A 19,924-nucleotide genomic window follows, 5' to 3' on the forward strand; every position below is an offset into this window, starting at 1 on the left:
TAGAACTCCCAAACTGCTGATATCTAGAAATGATAGCAATGTATGCCCGTCCTTTATAATGAAATTATAAAAATGTTAGAGAGTTTTTGTTTAGTTTTTTTCTCAGGGGGTGTGTAGGGAGAGAATCTTTCATTTTTTAAAATCATCCCTACTTCAAATTCAGTAGAGGTATTCCTAAAGCACCTTTCCCAACTCAGTATCCTCAAGCTTCTCTTTTATTTTTGTTCTGTCTCCAACCTCTCCATATCCAAAATAATAGATATTGGTTTATTTGTGTGTTTGCCTGTGGAAGAGGTGTTAGCGAGAAGATACTAGTCCAATTCTTTTGCTCCCATAATATCTCTAACACAAATCCATGTCAATGCCATGAACCAAATAGAAGTAATAAGAAAGAAGAGGGAAAGAGGCAATAACAGGAAAGGGAAGACAAAGAACCAATAATAGTTAAATATGGACCAAGCTGAAGAAAGACCAGTTCTATACTAGTATAGTATAATTACCAAATTGAAAAATTAGAATTTTTCTAGTCCAACTACTTTGTTGAAATTTTGATGCAAAAGAGTACTGTAGGAGATTGGTGGGTGTGGGAAGAAGAGGGACTGATTAAGCATTTCAAACCTAATCTGGCAAGGAGTTTAGGACTGCCTGCCCAAGAGATTCATCCTAAGCAATAATAGGTCTTTAATCTGTATATTTAAAATTTGAAGAGGCTACATTGCTCCTAGGTGTGTGAAGAGTATAAAAGTATCAGATATTACCCAACTTCTTTTTCTAAATTCCTCAGTTGTTTCAGTGAGTAGTTTCCACTTGTAGGAAAGTGGAAACTACTTTTCTTGCCTCAGAATTTTATTTATTGACTCTCAATATGAGAAATGCAAATGTACTTTAAATGTGCTTTAAGCTCTATTTTGCTATCGTGCTTTTTTGTATAGGTCCTTTCTCTAGTTAAAATAATTTTTCTGTTGGAAGCAGATGAATCCTGGACAGTCATTTACTAGTTTGGTTTGGGTAACCCATCAGAAATACTCCAATGAAATAAGAGATGGTCCTACTCTCATATTATCTTTAAGCCATCCTCATCCACTACTTGCCTAACCTCCCAAAATTATACATTTTAAATCTAGAATCATACCTTTTAATAATTACCTAATTCAAAACAATTATTTAATCTATAATAGACACAGCAGCCTGGAAGGGAAGGTGATCTGCAAAGTCACATAGAGTTGGGACCAGAACCCAGGTCTCCTGATTTCCAGTCTAAAACATGAAAGATACAAGAATGGCCCTGGCTAAGCTTCCTAGATGAGAAAAGATTGTGTGGTTTCACCAACCCACCTCCCCACCCCCTAACACACACACCTTGGCTACATCCATATTTCAGTACATTTTGTCATCATATTATTGTCATCTCCATATGTACCAAGCAATGTTTATGAAATGCTTTACGAACAATGTCTACTCATCAGAAAATCCTGACATAGGTTCATCAGAGTAGAAAAGGCTAAAACAATCAGAAGGCTGAGACTGAAGCCAAGAAGATGTGCCGGTAACAAAGCATCAAGTTACTTGAAATAAATTCAAGTGTTTAGGCTAAATAAACAGCAGGATAGGAAAAGTGAAGCATATTACTCCCTTGCCCAAAAGCTATCTTACCTAGCAGCATCTTAGCCTGGAGGTAAAATTGCTAAACAACCTGGTACCAGTCCACATTTCTAATCTCATCTTCCATATCCTTTAATGCAGTATTATACTTCTTTGGGTCCCCTTTATATGTTATAAATTCAGTAAGTTATGAATTAATGGCTTTTTTGTCACTGAGATCATAGGGTGCTTGAAAATACAGAGTATGTAAACTCCCTAATGGCCATTACAGTTCTAAAAACAACACAAACTCAAGAATACTTGCTGACAGGGATGATGACAAGTACCATAAGTAAGAAAGGAATAAATGGAAAAAGACTGCAATAAAATCAGTATACTGAATGCCTTGGTGACTGAAGAAACATAGTCATCTATTGGCCAACAGGAAGACGGGTAAGAAGAAGCTAGTTTAGCTTAGGTATAGAAAGCCAAAGACTTAGGCAGTCTCTTTTGTACAGAAGTGCTAGGAATACGGCTCCAGAAACAACATTATTAAAATGAAGAACATACAGTAATTGGGAAAAGTGTGACCAAACATTACATGATTAAATAATCCTGACAGAACACATAATTGCTAAGTAAACTGACTCCAGATTTAGAGAGAGGGCAAAGAGAAGTGGGGAGAGAAGAAGAGGGGAGTCAGGAAATAAAGAGATAAACAAGAAAAATAGCAGGGAATGGAGATTTACTCTTTCTTAGTGGAAGTCCTTGAGGATGAAAAATGTCATACCTTGAAGAGATCAGCATAAGATATGGTAATTAGGCTCCCATAATCTCCTGAACTTTAGATGTCATAAAATGCCAGAAAATGGAGTTTTTCCTTTGTAATTTATACATTACCAAGAATTCTCTAGCTGTTCAGAATCTCTAATAAAACTCCAAACACCCAGTTAATAAGATTCAAATATCACAATTTTGCTAGCAAAAGAGGAAAAACTATATACCAAGACATGACTCAAAGGAAAAAAAAAAAAAAAGGCAAGGAATTGGTAAAGTGGTGTGGCCAAGCCATGAACAAAAAAATAAAAATAAAATGAGGTTGGGTAAGAAGATAGAAAAACAAAAATCCTTTAGGTGGGGTTGGGGAAGAGTGAAATAGGTGAGGGAAACTAAGGTACAAACTTCCAGTTACAGAATAAATGAGTCACAGGGATGAAATGTACAGCATAGAGAATATGGTCAATAATAATATAATATATTTTATGGTGATAGATGGTAACTAGACTTATCAGGGTGATTATTTTGTAATGTATAGAAATATCAAATCACTATATTGTGTAACGGTAACTAACATAGTGTTGTAGGTCAATTATACATCAGAAAGCAAACAAAAAGACTCATGGCAAAAGAGATTAGATTTGCGGTTACCAGGGTCCGGGGAGGGGGCGGTGCTGGTGGGGGCAGGTAACTGGATGAAGGCAGTCAAAAGGTACAAACTTCCAGTTACAAATTGAACAAGTACTAGCGATGTAATATACAACATGATTAATATAATTAACATCACTGTATGTTATATATGAATGCTGAGAAAGTAAATCCTAGGAGTTCTGATCACAAGGAAAAATAATTTTTCTTTTAGTTTGTATCTATATGTGATGATGGATGTTCACTAAAGTTATTGTGGTAACCATTTCATGATGTATGTAAGCCAAATCATTATGCTGTACATCTTAAACTTATACAGTGCTGTATTTCAATTATATCTCAATAAAACTGGAAGAAAAAGAGAAAAATCTGTTGACCCTCAGAAAGGTTAAACTCTAACTGGTGATAGTCTTAGGCAAAAGAGTATGTAATCCAGCACTTCTCAACATTACATATGCAGAGATTAAATTCTTCAAGCATATTCACAATGTTCTTTGAAAAACAGGTAAGAAAGAGGTAGGGTGGTGGGAATTCTTTGGTTAAATAAGTTTGCACAGTGGGTACACGAAGTTAAAAATATTTTGCTTTTTTTTCCCCCTAGGATTCTTACATGCTAGTGTATAATAAGAATCTCCAAGAGAAGTACAGATTATGCTATGTTTCTAAAACTTAATTAACCATAGAATTCTTTAAAGCCCATCTCATTAGAACAGAATTAAGGGAAAATGAATGAAAACCCAAAAGGTCAAATGGTTGCCTTTGTTCTTAAGCGTTTCTAAGGAGTAAAAAGAACAAGGACCATCTACTATATTCCAACAAATCTAAGATCATACTGATTATAAGATGAAGCATTAATATGTACTATGAAAGAAAGATGCTGCCAATTAAATTATGACATGTCATCAATTGTAAAATGTCTCAATTTCAAATAGCTTCAAAAGTAATATTTAAGAGTAAAGATTCAAAGATGTGTAATCCATTTACTGAAATATAGATTATCTATTGTATATCTAGATCAATACTTTTCCTAAATTTCCTTTCCAAATCTGGCATGAGACAGCACACTGATGTGCTGCCATAAATTGCCTAACGTGTTTATTATACAGATATTGTTGAAGACTTTCAAAAAGTTACTCATTAGCTGGGCTTCAAGTTCCACATTTGATTATGGGTAAATAATTCCCACCTCCAAGGGTGCTGGGAGGATTTAAAGAAATAATATATGGAAAGTGTGAGGAAATAAGTAGGCACTTAATATGTGAGTTATCTTCTCTTTCTTCTTCTTTTATTTCTCCCCCTCAGTAATTAACCCTAGCACTTTATCATCTTGCCAGAACATATTTGATCACTTCGGCCAAAATACCTTCCTGGTCTTGATTTCTTGTTTAATCTTCTGTAAACATGAAGAACACCTAATAAATCCCCCCTTGCAGAATCCTTTATACAAATAAAAGTACGTTCAAACAAATATGAGCACAATGAAGAACAGAATCTTTCAAAAACATGTCATTTTTAATAAGTTTATTAAGGTCAAATTAATGCAATGTAAAGGAAACTAAGCATGCCACTTAACCTCCAACATAATGTTTAGTCGGAGAGCGGGCTCTTATTTGACAAACCAATGTACTATTATTGTATGAACTAGTTTCTGTGGAGCATAAAAGAGTTCTCTCATGGACTGATAAATTAGCAAGCTAAAAAGAGAAGGAATTGCATTGAATAATTTTTAAGGGAAAAAAGCATCAAGCAAGGGAGAAATTAAACACAAATGACACAGAGTTCAAAAAAGAGCTTTAAAAAAAATCAACATGGTAACTATAGGTCTATTCAACAGACCAAAAAAAAAAAAAAAAAAAATCATAAAGCAAAACAAAAACCTAAATACCAAAGAACAATTAAGCAAGTTGCCAAAAAACAAAATACTTTTGTGGGATGTCAATCAGTAACAGTGAGCTGACAACTGTGCCTTAATTAATTTTGAAACTGTTTCCAATTAGTTAGTATAGAACACTAGAGGCTTCATGCTGCCTATGACTCAGTGCACTGACTCATCCACCAAAACTTTTCTTACAGAAGAAATATCCAAGCACCCGCCAGGATGCAAGATCAAAAGGAAAGAAGGTTCACCAACCTTCTTAGTTAAAGGCCTGTGATAAATTTAGATGACCGGAAGGATATGGAACAACTTTCCAGAAAGGTTTAATAGCCAGAAATAACTTGAAAAGTTTGATTTGTTAACAAAACAATGAAAATATATTCTTTAAAATTGCTACTGCAACTATCTCTATAAAGAATGCTAGTTGTTTTTTAAACTATACAGAGGATATAAGTAATAAAACCAAAATTAAAGTGTTTAATTAAATTCACAAATTCATCATATATAAATATCCCATATTTCCTAACTTCTTAATATAGCAGTGGAAACAAAATTTAGATATGAATAAAAGCCTAAAATCATCATATACATTTAGCCCATTGAAAGTTTCTTATATTTTTTTCAGATTTAGTTTATCCTTAGTGTGATCCAAGATTACTGACCTTTCTAGAATTAATATAAATGCCTTAAGTGGCTCTTCAAAATAACTACAAAAATAAAAAAGAATGCAAGTAACTACCTTTCCTTGTGTTTATCATAAAATTTACCTCTACCTAACATTTTATCTCTACCTCAAACATGTTATTAAATCACAGTTGCAATATAGATAACTATTTGTAAAACAGTTTAGGAATGTTTGGGGGTTGGGAGAGAGAGAAAAGAAGAATGAAAGACTACTCCCTGCAGGGAAAACAAAGAAGACCCTTTATTCAGAAACTGAAATCTAGGAGAGGGGGTGCTCCACAGGACTCAGCCAGTCTCAATATCGCAGAGAGCCTAGGGGATCCAAGGAGAGAGGTCATATTAATACCAAGTCAGTTCCTAAACAAATTGCCAATAAGAGATCCATTACGCCATAGAAGTCTATATGTAATGATTCAAAAAAATTAATATGACTTACAAAGACAAGTTAGTACAGGAAGTAAAAAAGTAAAGACATGGAGATAGGAAGGGAATGAAGATGGCAATAAAGATATAAGAAATAAAAAGGTAAAATTAAAATCACTAGTAAGACTGTTACTCAAAACATAGGACATAAAATGTTTATGTCCTTTGATAAAGGAAGACCACAAAATTTACGAGTTTCCTAGAAGCCACTGCAAAGAGAGAAACATATGCAGTCACATGATTTGTCATATCCAGAAAAACACACACACACACACACACACAAAACCTAGTCCTTCAAAATAAGATTTCTTACTACTATTGTACCTTGAAAACAAAAATTTCCTATCAGTCCTCATAAAGAAATCACAGAAAACCACCTTCTCTTCCACCCCTACAGTGAATATAACAATGAGTTTTAAAGTTGTGTTACTTTTAATATCCCTCAATATAAGCGATGGAATAACAGTGAAGCACAATTCAATTAAACTAATTCTAATGTGAAAACCATATGGTACAAGTACACTACAGTCCTTCATAAATTTTATTTCCCCAAAAATTTTTATAGGTATTAGGTGGCCGAGAGTTCAAAGTCATAATCTAAGACAAGAACCTGGAGTCTAGCTACTTTATGTTGTTTGCTAAAGAGCAAGTCTATATATTTTGACAGTAAGCAGGAAAAGATATGTGGCTGATATACACATACGAAGCCTAATGAGTCTAATGAGAATACCTGCCTGAATTAATTAAACAAGTGCTTAATGAGTCCCATTACATACAAGATAAGATAGTACTTAGTGGGGATACAACGTTGAACTTGTCTACCACCCTCCCGTAGCAGAGGTTAGAGTGCTGGGAACCACATGCAATTAAATAAATAATTACAGCAGTGATAAGGACAGTAATAAGATTGAGTGGCTGCCGGAGAAGAGCCTAACCTGGAAATGAAATGTTTAAAAAGGCCTTCCAAAGAAACCATTAGCTAAGCGAAGACCTGAGACCTGAAGCAGCAGTTAGCTCAGAGGTTCCAGACAGAAGTTAACACAGATCCCAATCAGTCCTCCTCTAGGCTCATCTTCCTTACCCCAACCATTAAATGATGGAGCTACTTAAGGATCAGGACACTTTCATTTACTCAAAGACAAGGAAAAATACTCTAAGCCCATGGCTTCAGTTTTTACTTAATGCTGAAAACTAGGTGACATGACAAAAATCAGTAATGTGTCACTGTTCCCAGAGGTGTTCCATGACTTTCTTCTCCCTAAGTCATCAAAAGATTACCTGGCTTTGAGCTCCCAGTTTCTTTCTCTACTCTCCACTGCAAGCAAGGCCCTATGTTGTCAAAACAGGAAAACACAGTTACATCAATTTAAATAATGAAGAGCAAAGAAGATGAAGGACGAATTTGAATAAAAGTTAGCCTGGATGGGAGTAGAAGGGTAGCTTCTTCAGGAGTTTTGAAGAAAGAGGTGGTCCAACAGCTGCATTTGATGAAGACAGAAGATGAGAAAAGGAACAAGAACAATATTACAAAGTACTGCTGGGAATTAAGAGTTCCACTCATAGTTTTGACAAATGCATAAAAAACTTGCACTATTTTGAAATAATTTTTGTTTTAATGAACTGTGTTCTTTTGACCACACACTCCTCAAAGACTGCATCACATGAATTATGACTTCATATGAAACAAAACTGACAAGTTTTTGTCTCATGCTCAGACCTTTCCTCTGAGTTCCCAAACAATTTATCCAACTAGCTCTTGAAACTCCATGTTGACTATGTGAAAAGCATCTAAAAACATGTCCCCCACCAAAAAAAAAAAAAATAGAAAATCTTCCTTAAAAAATTTGAGTCTTCATCCATCCAATGACAAGGCTATATACCTACCTTAACAGCTACATTTCTTTTCACCTCTCACATCTAACTCCTCGTCACCACATTCTGTTTATTTTTAATACAAAATCTCTCAAATCTGCCTACTTCTCTCCATCTAAACTGTCACCACTCTAGTCCAAACTATCAACATCTCTTTAGATAAATTCAATTACTTTCTAACTGGTCTCCTTTCACTCACCCTTACACAATCTATTCCCAGCCTACTACCTCTAATCTATTCTCCACAAGGCTATCTGAAATGTTCTTTACAAAATACATATCTAGTCTAGTTACCCCACATCCCCCTGCTGAAAACTTTTCAATGGATTCCCACTGCTTTTCAAATAAAGACCAAAATCCTTAATATGGTCTTGAGCCTAGCATTTTCTGATGAAGACTTCATCTCTTTCCATCTCTTCTTTGCTGTCTACACTTAGCCACACTGGTGGTCTTCAGGTTTCTAGCATCACCATTTCTGCAACATCTTATTGGTTACACTGGTCAACCCAATTCATTATGGAAAAGAACTATGGAAGAACATGAAAACCAGGAAGTGAAGATCAATGGAAGCCATTTTGTAGACACTGGTTATGACAGTATGTTAACTGATCTTTTATTCAATCTTCCCTAATGATTAAACTCCAGGACTTAAACTTAAGTGACTATAGTTAGCCTGAAATTACCTTGAAGTCTTGTGCTTAACCTTAGTCACAACTCCCATCCCGAAGGTACCCTATTTCCTGCCATGATCTAAAAACATCCTCTTCCTACCTTTCAACCACTAATTCTAGCCCTACTACTCCAACAGACATTTTTTCAATTTTTCCAAGAAAGGAAAACTTACAAAATTTCATATCCTAAGATTTACCTTTTGTCTTTTTCTTAAATCAGATTACTCTTAAGTAACATTCCCAGATAGGATTTTGTTATGACATGATATATTTTAACAATTTTGTAAGATTTAGAAGCTGCATTTAATTTCCGTATGCATCATTATTCCAATATGTCTGTGAACTTCCAAATCTGAGATGGAAATTGAAAATTAAAAAATACACTTTTCCCTTTAATCATATCAAACTTTTGTTGATTTTTGGAATAAGTACTAATTCAATACTTTATTCAAATAAAACATAATAAAATTATAGTATAATGCAGTGGGGAAATGAGAAGTTTTTTTTTTTTTTAATTTGATTTTCACAAAACTTTTCAGGAACTTGTCTAAAACAAACAAGCAAAAACACTACATTGTGTGTCAAAGAAAGAAATAATTCTCATCTAATGTACCACATGACACACCAAGGTGAATATTCAAAGGACAGACAATTGAACAACTCACTTTAGGGCAAATAAAAACTCAATTATAGTTTATGAAAATCTCATAGGAACCCCCCCACACAGGATGAACTTAAAAGCTGGTGAAATTAATCTGTTAATTGATTTAATGGATTCATTTTTGAGATTATTAAGGGCCCATGATAAAATAAGAAAAAGAGATCGAGAACAAATTATTTTCTACCAGTTTAAAACATAGACTAAGTAACGTATTAAGGTTAAGGGACAAGAACAAATTAGATTTTATGAAATATCTAACTTTTCTCACATAAAAATGATATATATTTTAATATAAAAGAATGTAACTTAATAAAGAGATGCTACCCATGCTTATAATCGTGATATAATTACATAGCGCCATTTAAATCAGCTATATGACCATTACAGTGCTACATTTCTAGACCCATGTCTTGTTGCTATAAACTTTACAAGGCAAAAAAAATAAATAAAAAAAGGGTTCAATTTTTACAGCTCTGGCTTCTCTGCTGGGAGACCCAAGAAGCTTAACAATTAATGTTAATCACAATGATTTCCATGGCATGGGCATATACCCCAGGAAATAGACTGAAAGTAGGAAAATATTTCACAAAGCATGTATACTTCGGGAACTACTCATCTTCACTATCAGGTTTTACTTCACAAATGAAGCTAAAAACCTCATCAAACCTCGTTTAATTCCCTGGGCAAACATTATTTTTATCATGCTATATTTTTATTTACAATGAAAAATATTGTTCAGTATTACAAAAATCACCTAATTTAAAATAAGTACAATATCTAAATAGCACAACTTGGCTAGATTTTCAAGATTAATCTTTTAAAAGCAATACTTCTGATTGATTAGGATCACCAGAAGTAAACTACTGCAAATGATTCTTCCAAAAATAACAAACCCATTAACACCGGACAAGGGTGACACTATTAAAAGTTTATCAGTTTGAACAAAAGATGAAACTGCAATAATTCCACTGCATTTTAGTGCACATTTGGATATGTTCATAAGCAAACACAGAAATTCAAAGATTACATTTTTATGCAACATATTTACCGATGGCAAGAAAAAGTAGAGAAATAAACATTTTAATGGGAAAGATCAGGTATGTGCACCTGTCTTCATATGGAAAAGGAATGCTTGGAAGTTTAGTAGAAAGGGAAGAAAATGTTAAGGTAGTTAAAAGAGAAGTTATGCTGAAATTACTCTTCACCAAATCCAGTCAAGAATTCTTACTGTACTAGGCGGCTAAGTGTTAATTAACCTGGCTACCAGATACATCTAAGCTGGGGTGCCTTGGGGGAAGGAGTTAACAAGGACAGAGGCTGAGATGGTAAAGAAACTTTACTACCTTGCAACACAGCAACTTTATATCAGGATTCTATTGAAATTTTGTTGCCAGGTAATTCCCTGCTTCACATCTCTATCATACTAGGTCACTGTGCAAAACAGGACCCTTTTCCTTGGTTCTAATCCACATGCTACTTTGTGCCATCTTTCCCCTAACCCAGTGGTGCTCAATGAGGGTGTTGAAAAATGTGTTCAGGTTATTACAAAGAATTGGAGGATGCCACCAGCATTTAATGGGTGAGGTACAAGAATGATGGATGTCCTGCAATGCACAGCACAGTGCTTCAAAATAACCCAAATTCTATATGACACACAGTTCACAAAGTGGGGGGAGGGGGAAAGGGAGAACAATGATCTAAGCCTGAAACCAAATTTTGTTTTACATCTCATACAGTACTTTTTACAAAGATTGAATATACATTGAATTTTCTAGGAATGGAGCTATTGTGTAAATTGAGAGAAACTTTACCAAGAATAGCTCTCCATTTCAGAAAATCACGTCACATTCAGCAATGCCACTTGTCATATTTAAGTGGTCAATACAATACCCCTTTGTTGGTCTGCATGTGCAGATTTGTGTTCAGTCATTCTGTTTATAAGTACAAACCTCTGATACTTCGACAAAATGTCCATCTCAAATCCAATGACCTTCACCTCTCACAGTCAGTTGCTAGAACTTTTCATTGGCTTATCATGTTCTAACTGAAATTTTAAATTCAAATACTCTATTCTTTAACCACAACTACTCCAGCTCTCACACGGGCACATCCACTTGTGTTCTTATTCTCTGTCTCTCCCTTCCACAACCACACTACTTTCAATTACTTTATCCCCCACATTTCAAGTATATATTAACACTTGAAAAATATCAGTAATAATCAGAATTATAATTTATAGAGTATTTACTATGTACCAGATATACTTTACACACATCTATACCTAAACACTTATTAACCCTCACAATATTCTAATGAGGTAGGAACTATAATTATCCCCTTTCTTAGACAAAAACTGAGGCACAGAAAAATAGTGTAATTTGCCTGTGGTCACACAACTCATCAGTAGAAGAGTTCCAGGGCCCAGGCTCTTAACCACCACACCACACTGCCTCGTGTCTCGATGACTATTCTAAATTTTCAACAACCTCCTTGAACCACCACTTCAATAATCTCTTCAAACAACTTTCTGATTTACAGACAACATTGTCTTTGATCTCATCCTGAAAATAAAGGCACTCAGACTAGATTCCTCTCAATTTTTCTGGCCCATTACCTACAAATTTATCTTCAATCACACCCATCCTCACTTCAAGTCTCTCCTCTACTCAAAGCCAATCTTATACCTGTGCTCTTGAACCAAGACTCTCCTCCAGCTTTCATCAGACCTCCCCTCTCCTGTATCTTCAAACTTTCTCTCTGGCCTACTCTATCCTCACAGAAATAAGGAGTATAACTACCTACCTACCTGCCCTCCTACCTACCCACATACATACATACACACACACATACATACATAAAACTCTTTCTTGACATACTACTATCCATATTCTACCCTCCTTTACTCATCCAAATCTTTTCATATCAATTTATACTTGCTCTCTCTTCCTGTCCCTTCCATACAGGAATCTGATTTCCAATGAACCATTACTCCATTGAAACTGCTCTCCCTAAGGTAATAATTTAACTGTCAGCTCTGAAAAATATTTTCTAGCCTCTACCTTTCTGAAATTCGGATGCATCTGCCATTGTTGATGGCTTGTGTCTTAAAACTCTATTTCCTTAGCTCACATGTAACCAGAGTCTCCTGGACCTCTGCATACCTCTTTAACCATTCCTTCTCTCTCCTTCCTTAGGTCATCTTCTTCGACCAAATTTGTAATACATTAGTTTCCTCTGCACTTCCATCTGTAAAAAAAAAAAAAATGAGGGACCTCATTCTCTTTGTGGCTTCAATACTGCCTTGCTGATGACTCCTTACATTTTTTTTTTTTCTAATCTGGTCTTCTCCTTGCTTCAGACTATTCAGTCAATCAACTACCTTCTGGACAGGAAAACCTAGATGTCCTTTAGACATCTCAAACACACAAGCCCAAAATTTAATTCATCAACTTCCCCCAAACCTAATCCTCCTCCATTATTCTCCATATCATGGAGCAGCATCACTCTCCATTTGGTTAGTCACACAAAAAAGAGAGTGATGATAAGCTTTTTCCCCTTCATCCAATCCACTGCCACAACTGCTGACTTTTCAACTCCTTCCTTCAACACACTGATTATTGTTCCTTTGGTTCAGATACCTATTATCTTTTATCTAATATAAAACATCAGCCTCCTTGCCTACAAATTCTCCCAACATATAGCCATTGAGTAGCCTATAAAAAGTGGAAATTTAACCAGGTCACTCCATATCTTAAAACTCCTCAAAGATTCCCATTGCCACAAGAAAAAACTCCACACATCTTGGGCTTCCCTAGTGGTGCAGTGGTTGAGAGTCCGCCTGCCGATGCAGGGGACACGGGTTCGTGCCCTGGTCCGGGAAGATCCCACATGCCGCGGAGTGGCTGGGCCCGTGAGCCATGGCTGCTAAGCCTGCGCGTCTGGAGCCTGTGCTCCGCAACGGGAGAGGCCACAACAGTGAGAGGCCCGCGTACCGCAAAACAAACAAACAAACAAAACAAACAAACAAAAAAAAAAACTCCACACATCTTGATCTGACTAGCCTAGTAGTATTTTCTGCCAGGAAAATGACCTAAATAAAATTGTTGAGCTCTCACTTGATTATAAAGTGAAGAAAAGGGGGCACATACACATGCATACATACACACATCTCTAAAACAAATAGCATACAATCCAATAGTAACCACTGAAAATTAACATATTAGTCAGAGAGCATATCATGTAGTCCCTCACAGAATATTTTAATTTTACAGAGACTCTTGATGACACTTAATGGTAATAAGTCCTTAAGATACAGAGATTGGTAGCAAGTCATCCCAAGAGAAGAGAAAGCATTCAGTCAGTTCTGGCAGGGGAAAAAAGAAAAAGGTGGCACACCCAAACTTGGTAATTTGAGAATGATAGTTTAATTAAGGAACTATTTGTAAAGATGTAGACAGAGTTTAGGGGATAGGGAACAGGGAATAGTGCACAGCTCCAGAGGATCTGACAACAGCCAGAGACGTTACCATCCCAAGCCTGAAGGACAAAAGGAGTAAGTGATTACCATTATCTAGAGAGGGTTAGTTATATAGAGAGGGCCTCCTGACAGGTGCTATGGCTCTGGGGAGAGAAAAGCAGCCAATTCAAGGCAACACAAAGGAGTACGACGACTTCACTTTCCCCTCACCCTCTGATCTCTAGCTGGTATCTCTCATTGGTATGATCCAACCAGAAGCCAAAGGGCAGGGAAGCTAGATGATATAGTTGGTAAAGGTCATCCTCCCAGGACACATACAGGGTGAGAAGGATAGAAAGTGGTTCTAGAAAGATACAGAAACAGAAGATATCCAGCCCTTTATAAAGCCAACTCTGACAATTACAAATAATGTTATGTTTGTAAGAGACCTTAAAGAGGATATAGTTCCAAAATCTTCATTTTCCATATTAGGAACTGAGGCTTAGATAAGCAAGTGACATTTCCAAGGTCACATCATTACTTAGGAGTAAAACATGAACTGGATGCCAGGTCAGGTGATAATCTCCATTTTGGTAACCTCTTGGTCCCCCAACACAGTGCTAAATACATAAAAAAAAAAAAAAATTCAGGGACTCCCCTGGTGGTCCAGTGGTTAAGAATCCATCTTGCAATGCAGGGAACACCAGTTTGATCCCTGGTCAGGGAACTAAGATCCCTTGTGCCACGGAGCTACTGAGGCCACGAGCCACAACAAAGCAGCCCGCGTGCCTCAGCTACAGAGTTCATGTGCTCTGGAGCCCACACACCACAACTGGAAAAAAGCCCGGGCACTGCAACGAAGAGCCCACTGCAACAAAAGATCCCGTGTGCAGTAACTAAGACCCAATGCAGCCAATAAATAAATAAATAAATACTAAAAAAACAAAAACAAAAAAAATTCAATACATACTTCTTGGATTGAATTTTGTAAAGTTCTTTTAGAAAATACAAAAGAACCAAAAGTAATTTGATATGACGTGAAAATTTCCCCTGTAGTCATTATGTTAGAAAGAAAAAAATACAAAAACAAATATCAAACTATATGAGTGTGTATTTCTTCTGCAATCTAGCAAAATCAATATATAAAATGTTATGAAAATTGGGGGAAAATCTAAACAATTTCAAATGTTCAAAATAACCACATGTACCTATTCACAGACATGTTGACCTAAAGTCTACTGACCTGCTGTGTAAACAACTAGCATCTAAAAGATCTCTCATTTCTGAGTCATGAAAATAAATTAGCATAACAAAAAAGAAAACCATCAAAGGCTAATTGATGTAGTATAGACAATTTAATGTTTTTGTATTCTCCTAAAACATCATTAGAACTACTTCAAGTTACAGTCTACAAAATTCTGTTGATGATCAACACATAGCCAAATCATCTAAGTTAATTAAATAATAAAGCTTTACCTATAAAATCTTAATAATCAGAAAACTCATTTCAAAAAATTTAGTTTCCCCACTCACACTTTTATAGGAAATTACATATACTCAAATTTATCAAAGAGAATAACAGTGAATGAATAGTTTCTGCTCACATTTGAACTTTTATGCAAAATATTAGAAAATAAAACCACAATGAGAGATTCATATAAAATATGCTTACTAAAAAAAAAAAAAAAAAAAAAGCTTCTAACTCTATCACGACATTTTATTTGAGGGAAAACTATACAAAGTATGTCCAATTTTTAAGAATCTTGAAAATAAATGTTTATAGCAAGCATACACATTTTATGTTAATTTTTAGCAATTGCAATACATTTACAAAAACTGTACTCACTGAATGCCTCTCTTAAACATCATGCAAACTTTACTTTCAATTTTGAACATTATGTAGATTTAAGCTAAACTATTTTTATTTAAAATATTCTTATAGACTATGAGTGTGGTATATAGTACCTAATTGCAACATCCATTCATCTAGAATTCATCTGGAGATTATACTGTTATTCCTGGTTAATTATTTTTCTACTCAATTTTTTTTTACCCTATCTTTTTTTTTTTTTTTTTTTTTTTTGCGGTACACGGGCCTCTCACTGTTGTGGCCTCTCCCATTGCGGAGCACAGGCTCCAGACGCGCAGGCTCAGTGGCCATGGCTCATGGGCCCAGCTGCTCCGCGGCACGTGGGATCCTCCCGGACCGGGGCATGAACCCGCATCCCCTGCACTGGCAGGCGGACTCTCAACACTGCGCCACCAGGGAAGCCCTACCCTATCTATTTAATACCATCAATACATAAATATGAAGAAAAGGTTTCTGCCTTGGTTAAAATAGTTGCCATAAGAAAATACCTGCAGAGCATTCAATTGAAACTCACATGGAAGAAGATCCTTCCCTCTCTTCCTTTAGGTATGAACATATATAATTCATCAAGTAGATCAGGAAAGATAAAATTAAGAAATCACATTCAGAGCTCAAGTGGGTATTCTCTGTCACTTAATTTTTACACCAAACACAGGTCAGTCTCTGAAAGGTAATAAGCCAACTAACAGGTTGAATATTAGCCCAAGACATTGAAGCTACAAACACATGGCAAGAAATTCAGCAAAATTCAAATAATTGACCAGGGATAGGTTTTCTCCAAGCTAGCACACTTTGAACTGTCAGAGCAATCTCTTTAGTGTACTGTTTTGTAAATGAATTTGTCAGGATTAGTACTAATAATAACATTAATTTTATTAGTTGGATCTATGTTATAATGTTTATTCTACATAAAACAACAGCAATGAAAAGCTTCCAAATAAACTAAAGCCACTTTACAACATTTAGGTTTCTAAATGAAATACAATAATGCATATGGGTGTTTTAGAGTTTGGATGAAATACTGTTAATTATATCAAGGGAACAGTTTATCCTAAATATGAGTAAGAAAACAGTCTAGGTATGGAAGGTATAAAAAATCATTTTTAGCTTTTATTTGATCTATTCACAAAGCCAGAAAATAAAATTTTCCTTAAACTCCTAGGCCAGTGGGGCCAAAGTAATGATGCAGATTAGACATGGCAGCCATTCATATTTCAACTTACTTTACGTATTTACCAACTTCTCTTATCCCTTCTTTTTCCATTTCCCAAATTCCTTTACAGCTTTGATATTCAATGTGTTACCCAAGGTTTCCTTCTTTTTGCCTTGACAATCATATCTATTCTCAAGAGTTTAAATATCACCTGTGTGGTAAATTCAATCTCCATATCTAATTTCTAACTCTAGTCTCTCATTTCTGTTACTGGACATTCAAGTGAAAGCCCCCCTCTTCAAACACAATCATCCATCTTTCCATCTCTATTCCCAAATAAGCTTCAACTCCAGAAATTCCTTGTCAAACCTCAGGGCACTGAGAGAAAGTATCAAGGCTCCCCATATCCAAAAGGTGAAGTCCCATATCATTAGCAAGCCTTACAAATTCCTTCATGTTCTGAACATTTGCTTACCTGAGCACATGCTGCTTTCTCATGACTTTCTGCCTTTGCACAAATAGTTCTACCTAGAATTCCCTTCCTCTCCTCCTAGAATTCCCTTCCTCTCCTTATCCACTTAGAAAACTCCTTGTTATTTCTGAAGATGCATATTAGCCTTCATCTCCTTTGTGAAAACCCAGGTAGAACAGTTTCCCTCACTATTACATCAAAGCAACATATATACATATATATATATATGTATCTATCTAATTATATATAGATATAGATATAGATATAGATATAGATATAGATATAGATATAGATATATAATGGAATGTTTTATTCCAAAGAGCTCTTCTATTGCAGGCTATTTCTTTTTTGTAACCCTTGTACGTAATAAAGTGTCTAACATGAAAATGGTGTTTAATTCATGTCAGCATCATCCTGTACTTTTTAATTCCTAAATATCTCTCTAAAATTTGTGCAGGGCTTCCCTGGTGGCGCAGTGGTTGAGAGTCCACCTGCCGATGCAGGGGACACGGGTTCGTGCCCCAGTCCGGGAGGATCCCACATGCTGCGGAGCGGCTGGGCCCGTGAGCCATGGCCGCTGAGCCTGCGCGTCCGGAGCCTGTGCTCCGCAATGGGAGAGACCACAACAGTGAGAGGCCCGCATACCACAAAAAAAATAAATAAAATTAAATTTAAATATCTGTGCATTCCTTTCCAAATCTACAATTATCACCACTCATTATCTTTGGTCAAAAGTCTCATTAGTCTAGACCAATCCATTCTCAATAATGTAGAGAGAATAATCTGTTTAAAAGGAAAACTTAATCATCTCTGACCTCCACCTTCCTCTCCAGCCTCATCTTTCAAACCTCCCCTTTGCATCTTCAGCTCATTCAGTGGCTTGTTTACAATCCTTCATTCTTGCCATACTCTTACCCAGCATAAAACCTTTATATATGTCCTCTCTTCTCTCTGAAGTGAATTCAACATCCATTTATGGTAAAAACTCTCAACAAAGTGGATATAGAGGGAACATACCTCAACATAATACAGGCCATATATGACAAGCCTAAAGCGAACATAATACTCAATGATGAAGAGCTGAAAGCATTTCCTCTAATATCGGGAACAAGACAAGGATGCCCACTCTCACCACTTTTATTCAACATAGTATTAGAAGTCTGAGCAACAGCAATCAGACAAGAAAAAGAAATAAAATGAATCCAAACTAAAAAGGAAGAAGTAGAACTGTCACTGTTTGCAAATGACATGATACTATACATAGAAAATCCTAAAGGCACAACCAAAAATCTATCAGAACTCATCAATGAATTCAGTAAAATTACAGGATACAAAATTAATATACAGAAATCTGTTGTGTTTCTATACACTAACAATGAACTATCAGAAAGAGAAATTAAGAAAACAGTCCAATTTACAATCACATCAAAAAGAATAAAATCTAACTAAGGAGGTAAAAGAGCTGTACTCAGAAAACTCTAAGACACTGAGGAAATAAACTGAAGATGACACAGAGAGATGTAATGATATATTATGTTCATGAATTGGAAGAATTAACGTTGTTAAAATGACAATATTGACTAAGGCAATCTACGTGATTCAGTGCAAACCATATCAAAATAGCAATGGCATTTTTTCACAGAACTACAACAAAGAATTCTAAAATTCATACGGAAACACAGAAGACCCCAAATGGCCAAAACAATCTTAAGAACAAAGCTAGAGGTATAGTACTCCCTGATTTTTTAACAGAGCAGGGCCCTATGGGTTTTCTTGGGACAGAGCCCTCCCCACAGGTCCTCTGGTTTAGCTCCTCTCTGAAGTATCTAATGAATGTAAATTGGTGCAGCCACTATGGAAAACAGTATGGAGACTCCTCAAAAAATTAAAAATTGAACTACCACAGGATTCAGCAATTCCATTCCTGAGTATTTATCCAAAGAAAACAAAAACACTAATTGGAAAAGATATATATATATATACCCATATGTTTATTGCAGCATTATTTACAATAGCCAAGATATGGAAGCAACCTAAGTGCCCATCAACAGATACATGGATAAAGAAGATGTGGTGTATATATACAATGGAATCATACTCAGACATAAAAGAATGAAATCTTCCCACTTGCAACAACATGAATGGACCTAGAGGTTATTACTCAAAGTGAAATAAGTCAGAGAAAAACAAATACTGTATGATTTCACTTAAATGTGGAATCTAAAAAACAAAACAAATGAATAAACATAATCAAAACAGACTCATAGATACAGAGAACAAACAGGTGGTTGCCAGAGAGGAAGGGGCTCAAGGGAGGAAATAGATGAGGGAGATTAAGAGGTACAAACTTCCAGTTGCAAAATAAATGAATCATGGGGATGAAATGTACAGCATAGGAATATAGTCAATAATAATGTAATATCTTTGTATGGTGAGAGATGGTAACTAGATTTATTGTGGTGATATTTTGAAATGTATAGAAATATTGAATCACTATGTTGTATAACAGGAACTAACATAGTGTTGAAGGTCAATTATACTTCAAAAACAAGCAAGCAAACAAACACACTCATAGAAAAAGAGATCGGACTTGTGGTCACCAGAGGTGGGGTGGGGGAGGGGGAACTGGAAGAAGGCAATCAAAAGGTACAAACTTCCAGTTATAAGATAAATAAGTACTAGGGATGTAATGTACAGCATGATAAATATAATTAACACTGTTGAATGCTATACATAAATGCTGTTAAGAGAGTAAATCCTAAGAGCTCTCATCTCAAGGA

General features: G+C 35.6%; 1 protein-coding gene across 6 annotated transcripts in view; it reads right to left on the reverse strand.

Moving 5' to 3' along the window:
- The window catches only part of METTL15 (methyltransferase 15, mitochondrial 12S rRNA N4-cytidine), a 382,965-nt gene that overhangs the window by 341,618 nt on the left and 21,423 nt on the right, over positions 1-19,924 (reverse strand). The gene's annotated exons all lie outside the window — the stretch shown is intronic.

Source organism: Mesoplodon densirostris, chromosome 7 (genome assembly GCF_025265405.1).
Source record: "Mesoplodon densirostris isolate mMesDen1 chromosome 7, mMesDen1 primary haplotype, whole genome shotgun sequence".
In the NCBI taxonomy this organism is placed as follows: domain Eukaryota; kingdom Metazoa; phylum Chordata; class Mammalia; order Artiodactyla; family Ziphiidae; genus Mesoplodon; species Mesoplodon densirostris.